The following is a 6,760-nucleotide window of genomic DNA, read 5'->3' on the forward strand; positions in this document are numbered from 1 at the left end:
AATGTATTGATTGGTTTTGTTGATTCTTTTCTCTTCTTCCTTTTCTTAAAAAAAAAAAGCATTTTTTATAATGGATGCATCCCCTCCCCCAGGAGAGGTAGCAATACAAGCAATACAAGAGGTAGTCAATATACCAAAAAAAATCTATAAAAATTTATTTTTAAAAAAATAATGTGAGGGTGGCTAGGTGGCACAGTGAATAGAGCACCAGCCCTGCAGTCAGGAGGACCTGAGCTCAAATCTGACCTTAGACACTCAACACAAAACTAGCCGTGTGACCTTGGGCAAGTCACTTAACTCCAATTGCCCTGCCCTTCCCCTTCCAAAAAAAAAGATGTGAGTAATATAAAGTTCAGTTTTTATTTTGTTGGATCATTATTAAGTTGGAGTCTGCTCCTGTCCAGGAATTAAGAATAGGCCCACCTGTACACATGTCAGTAAATAATTTCAGGAAGTCAATGCCAAGCAGTCCTTAGCAAGTTCTACAAAATTCTGCATCAAGCTCACCTTGTTCTGATATCTCATTCTTGTGATTTGTAATGTCTACTATTGTATGAGATACATTTCTGCCATTGGGACATCATTGGTAATAATTTTCCACATAAGAGAATGTCACAAAAATTTTGTGACTGGGACAGGAAGAGACCTGAGAGGTCATCTAGTCTGATTTATCTCTGAACTGGAGTCTCCTTTAAGGCAAAGGTCCCCAGACTTTTAAAATTACTCATCCTATCAATAAAACATTTTCCAGGACACACCTCCAACTTAGGAATGTTTTGTCTATTTGTAAATTATATGCATGTAGTATTGGACTAAAACATGTCCCAAGAATAGAATTTTTTAAAGAAATGGAAATGATGAAATAAACAGTATTTTTAAATGATTTATTATATTCATAGTACAAAATCTTTTTGGCTCTGAAATATTATTAGTAATAATATTTAATGCAAACAACAAAATTAAATACTTTATTTTTAAATTTTTTAGTTTAACATTTTGTAATACATTAGCTCAAAGGTCTGGTTCAAAGTTGAGTTTATCTTAATACTTGCTTTTAATGGCTATCATAGCTGAAAAAAATACCTTACCAAAAATAAATGTAGATCCAAATGGAAGAAGTCATTGTTGGCTTCTCTTTCTATATCATTTACAATACGTATTCTAAACTTTCATCCTCCTCTTCTGTAGAGTCTTGTTGAAACTGTTCCAGTACGCATCTACCTCTCTTCTCTTTGGGTGTAGTATGATTTACAAGAGTCAGGTCTCAGAAGGTCCAGATTGATGTTGGTTCCATGTAGTAAGAGAAGGGGAAAGTGTCAAGGCAGATGGCAAGATGCCTGGAAAGGTCCTAGTTTCCTTGTGGTGGATGGCCTTCATTTGCTTCCAAGTTAGGGTTAAGGAGAAGGGTGTAAGTAGTGGAGGATTGTGGATCTGAGAGAGTAGAAAGTTCTATCATGGCTTACTTAAACCCTAAGCCCACAGGAGCAGTGGTGCCCACAATCTCAAGCCTCACTGGCTGGAGTTCCTACTCCCACCATTGGAATTATTATGCCTGAGGACTAGATATTTGCAGTTGCTGCAACCAGGCTGGAGGAGAGGTCAGGGGTATGTGGGGACCAGGGAGCTTGGGCAAATTGGGGAATGACTCTCTTGTCTGCCTAACTGGGGAGGAGTTTGTGGGGACTGAATGTCCTTGTGCACCCTGCACTGGGTAAGTCAGGGAGAAGGGGAAAAACAGGCAGCCTCTGCATAAACAGTGAACAATTGTGCTGCTCTCTTCAGTTCAAATACTATCTTTGTATGTCCCTCTGGTATTCACTCCACTTTGGTGACTCCTACTCTAAAGGATCATTTCTGGAGACAATGGCAAGTCTAGGGAATCCACAATATCCTAAGATTTTGTAAGTTTTTCTGTTATACCAAACAGCTGTGTAAAATGTGCTAAGTAAGTTATTGTTGTTATAGTGAGGGAAGGGTGGCATGGGCTTTTTGTTGTGATGGCCAGAATGTCCGCTAAAATCAACAGGCTTTGCCCCTCCTCTTCGACTGTTTCTAATGCCTCTTGCAGCTTACTGGCACTTCAAAATAATTGGCATGGTCTTGCCTTAGTTGAGCAGTGGGCAATAAGGGTAATTTGAAAGGGATCCGGCAATTCTCTCTCTCCCAGCTGAGGAAAAGCATCCTTCCTGCCCAGCCATGTTCTTTCTCCCAGGTGTGTACATAGTTACTGCCAAGCGAACACTTTTGGGACCTATGGAGGTTTACTAAAGGATTTTACAGCCACCGACCTGGCTGAATTGGCTGCCAAGGCTAGCCTGTCTGCTTGCAAAGTCCCTCCAGAAATTATTGACAGCATGATCATGGGCAATGTGACACAGAGTTCTTCAGACGCTATATACCTGGCGAGGCATGTTGGTCTGCATGTGGGAGTCCCTCAGGCCACCCCAGCCCTCTCTCTGAATAGAGTCTATGGCTCTGGCTTCCAGTCTCTTGTCAGTGGATGTCAGGAGAATTGTGCCACAGATGCTGAAGTGGTACTATGTGGAGGAACAGAAAGTATGACCCAGACTCCCTACTGTGTCAGAAACATATGCTTTGTGCCAGGCTTAGAACAGACCTCAAGCTGGAAGACACTTTGTGGACAGCACTGACTGATCAGCATATTAAAACTCCCATGGCAATTACTGCTGAGAATCTTGGCGGAAAACATCAAACAAGCAGAGAAACCTGTGATAAATATGCCTTTGCAGTCACAGCAGAGGTGGAAAGCTGCTAATGATGCTGACTACTTTAGTAACGAAATGGCACCCATTGAAGTGAAAACAAGGAAAGGAAAAGAGAGGTTACAAAAGGCCCCAAACAATGATGGAACGACCCACCAAGCTCCCTCCAGTCTTCAAGAAAGGGGGAACTGTCACTGCAGGAAATGCTTTGGGAGTGTCTGACAGAGCTGGAGCCATGATCATAGCAAGGGAAGATGCTGTTAAAAAGCATAACCTGATTCTGCTCACCAGAGTTGTGGGCTACTTTGTATCTGGATGTGATCCCAACATCATGGGCATTGGTCCTGTTCCTGCCATTAGTGGGGCACTAAAACAGTCTGGGCTGAGCCTGAAAGACATGGATTTGGTCGAAGTGAATGAAGCTTTTGCTCCACAGTATCTAGCAGTGGAAGAATCTTGCAGCTTGACCCAAGTAAAACCAATGTTAATGGAGCAGCCATCTCCCTGCGCCACCCTTTGGCAGCCCCTGGATCATGAATCACTGCTCATCTGGTACATGAGTTAAGACATCGAGGTGCAAAGTATGCAGTGCGATCAGCTTGTATTGGTGGTGGCCAAGGTATCGCTCTTATCATTGAGAACACAGCCTGAGGAGCCAAGGACACATCAACCAGAGGCCATAGCCTGTAAACATTTATTTGCTAAAAATTGCATGAAAGAAAAATAATAACCTTCACATAAGTTCCTGACATTGACCTTGAAGTGCCCATCAAAAATTATACACCAAAGCCCCCTAAACCTGCCAGAAGGGGCCCCTACCAGCGCCCTGGAAATCACCTAATAGGCCACAATAGTGAAGGAACTTTTCACCTGTAAACCTACCCCAGATACGGGTTTGTTTTTGTTTAAGGCTTCACTAGAAACAGCATCAATGGTGGCTTCACTAGAAATGGCATTACACCCCCTTGGAACCACATTTTGTTGATTAGCAACACCTAGCTCTATAAAAGTATACCTTTCAGAAGACTCATTGCTGTCTTCTGTATTGGGGAGGCAGTCACCGAGGTTAATAAACATCCTATCAAATTATGATTGGCTGGGCTGTCATGTCCATTTGATTTGTCCATTTCACTTGGAGGTCCCACGGGATAGCCTTTGGCTTTGTATTGACAGCTGGACCAGGCTCCCTGGAGGGTCAGGAAAGCAATTCCCCCTAGGGGTGTGAGAGATGTTCCTCAGCCCTGGGCTTGCATTGCTTCCCTGAGCCAACGGGAAACCTGAGTCCTTCCCAAATTCTTTCAATTCCATCCAAGAGTGTTCTTTTAGGTGAATACTCATTAAGTGTAAAAATGCCTAGGGGGCTGAGAGACAGTCCTCCGCCCCAGGCAGAAGAGGGGGCTAAGCTGGATGGGGCATACAGCCCCTGCTGGCTGTGGCAGCACGCACCCCGGGTCCCCAGGGTGGCTGCCACCACAGGTTCTTGGATCTGCTTTGATAAAGGAAAGCAACTCAAAATGGGTTAACAAGCTTACTTTAATCAGTCAGACCATATATCGTTTACCTTGTTCAGGGGAAATAGGTCAGCACCCCGAACTTCAAAGTATATAGGCAGAATTATCAAGACAGAAACAGAAAAAGTAGACAGATTTCCAAACTGTCCAACCATTACATCCATACCCAGTCAGCATCTGGGTTTCCACATCTGCATTTTTCAAAGCTGGGGGACTCTCAACAACGGCTTCCCAGGATTCAGATCAAATCACAGAACACTTCTCAAAGTGAGTCCCAAAACAAAGCTACATATCAGGGCTTATATAGCCTTCTCCTGGCTCAGAGAATGTAACAACCTTATTGACTCACTGGCCAATCAAGAAGTATCTACTGAAAAACAAGCCTCCCTCCCCAGGCTTCTGGTGCACTTTAGCCTAGGGGCAGGGAAGATCTTCCAAATTTGCATTCCCATTACACTGGCTTCCAAGGTCAGGACTCTGACAGAGTGCCTTTTCTTTATGTATTAACTTTAATTGTCTACTTTAATTACCTGTTTTTCTTTAGATTTGTGTATTCTGTGTGTTCATTACTAGATGTCACTGTAACCTTAACTTTTGTCTTTACCTGCCTTTTTTTTTTACTAAATGTTGCTGTAGCTTTAACCCTTTCTTTATGTGTTCTGTGTGTCTGTCACTAGGCAGGTCACTAGGTAATTTTAATTTTTGTCTCACTCTGTAACCTTAATTAAAAGACAGCTGGATCTGAGCCCAGGAGATTCTAGGGGGCGGCTGCCGAGAGATGTTCCTAGGCCCCAGGCTTGAATTGCTTTCTTGAGAGGACCAGGAATCTGAGTCCTTCTCAGCCCCAAGTCTCAGCCCAGGAAGCCATTGCCAAAGATCAAAAGCTCAGTCTCCTGCCAGCTCCCCATCCCCTGACTCAACCACTCCATCAGGGCTCTTCCCCCTCCAACAGGTTGTTCCACCCCTGTTATCTGACCAACCTACCAGGTACAACTGCCAAGAGTTGCTCCGGGTGCTCAGTTGTTCCACCTGGGATCCCCAAAGGTAGGGAGTGAACTTTCTTCACTTCTCGAGAGGTTCCCCTGGGCCCCCTTTCGAAATCCAAACTCTCAGTGCAAGGGGCCACAGGAGGGACAAAAACGCCTCTGGAGTATATTGTGTGTTGTGTTGTTTTGTGTATATCCTGTCTGTGGGATTGTATAAAAACATTTCTAAATTTGCCACCCTGTAAGATTAAAAAAAAAAAAGGCAGCCAAGCAGCAAGACCTATGCTAGAAAGAGATTAATAATCTCTTAAGGAATGGCTGTTGGCAGAAAAACATTTCTCCTTCTACTTTTTGAACTCCAGCCAAAGTTCTCGAAGTAGAAAGACAAATGGACAGAGAAAGAATAAGAAATTTCTCCCCTAAAATCTATCTAAGGGAAAAGGAGTCACTTCAATGATCAAAGAGAAGTAGGTTTTCAAGCTGTACTTTGAAATAGGACTAACACTTAACCCTTTCCTGGGTCACAGAAAGAGAACTGTGCGACATCATTGGGAATATAGGTCCAGGTAATTGAATTCATTCTGATTACTATTTGGCACTACAAAAACTGAAGTTTAAGGTCACCAGCTTGGTTATTCAATTGTTTTTATTTCAAAGTTCAAAATTAAGACCATAATTGTTATTGGTAAACAGTTGTATTATCTGTGTTGTATGAGAAGCAGTTTCTCTTAAAGTCTTGGAGTAGATCTGAAATTTTAAAGGATTGAACACCTAAGAAAAGTTTATTTGAGCAAAAGGCCAAAAAGAAAATTCCACTAAGATTCTCTTCCCTGTGGTCCCAGTTCTTCTTAGCTAGGGCTACAGAGCCGTCCCCCTGTCATCCAGCTCTGATGGAGCTGAGGAGACAGTAAGAGGTTTGAATGATTAAGTTTTTCTCCCTGTTGTCCTGGCTATAGCTGAGCTAGGGCTGCAGTGAAGTTAATTTGAGTTAACTTCCTCCAAAAAGAAAGAGGGGGGAAGGTACAGTAGCTACATCGGAGCTACATGGGCTTGTCATCTGCCTACCTGAAAGGTTAAATCCCTGGAATAGAACATTTTTCTGAATGACATGGGAACAGTTAGACAAGAGAAAAGAAGCTTGTGAAACAAAGGTACAAACACAAGTTAATCATTATCCCATATACTAAGCCTGGGATACATCTGAGCTACTAAAGTGTGTGTTACATCTGAGCTATTCAGCCTAAAATTATATTCTTTCTACAGCCTAAATAGTTTAGTAAAAGAGTACTTGATCTAGTTCCCATCAGCAAGCTTTAGATCCCCAAGTACTCTGAAGTCCACCTCTCTAAGTAAGCAGAGCCTGAAGTTTCTACTTCAAGTTCCCCAAACCCTCTCCTCAATGCTCCAGGCAAATCAACCACCCCATAACCAAGGTCTGCTACAGCTAAGCATTCATAGAGGTTTATTTGATAGAGTATAAGCTTATAATGTGCTTTGATTGTGATGAGTTTGGAAAAATGGAGAGTTTCCCCCTGAAATA

The 6,760-nt window shown here is 42.7% G+C and overlaps 1 pseudogene; it reads left to right on the plus strand.

Moving 5' to 3' along the window:
- Nucleotides 1-2,196: 2,196 nt before the first annotated feature.
- LOC138163076 (3-ketoacyl-CoA thiolase, mitochondrial pseudogene) lies at nt 2,197-3,374 on the plus strand (annotated as a pseudogene).
- Nucleotides 3,375-6,760: the final 3,386 nt, after the last annotated feature.

Source organism: Petaurus breviceps, unplaced genomic scaffold, assembly GCF_028583685.1.
Source record: "Petaurus breviceps papuanus isolate PSGF00001 unplaced genomic scaffold, PetGlider_PUasm1.0 187, whole genome shotgun sequence".
Lineage (NCBI taxonomy): Eukaryota > Metazoa > Chordata > Mammalia > Diprotodontia > Petauridae > Petaurus > Petaurus breviceps.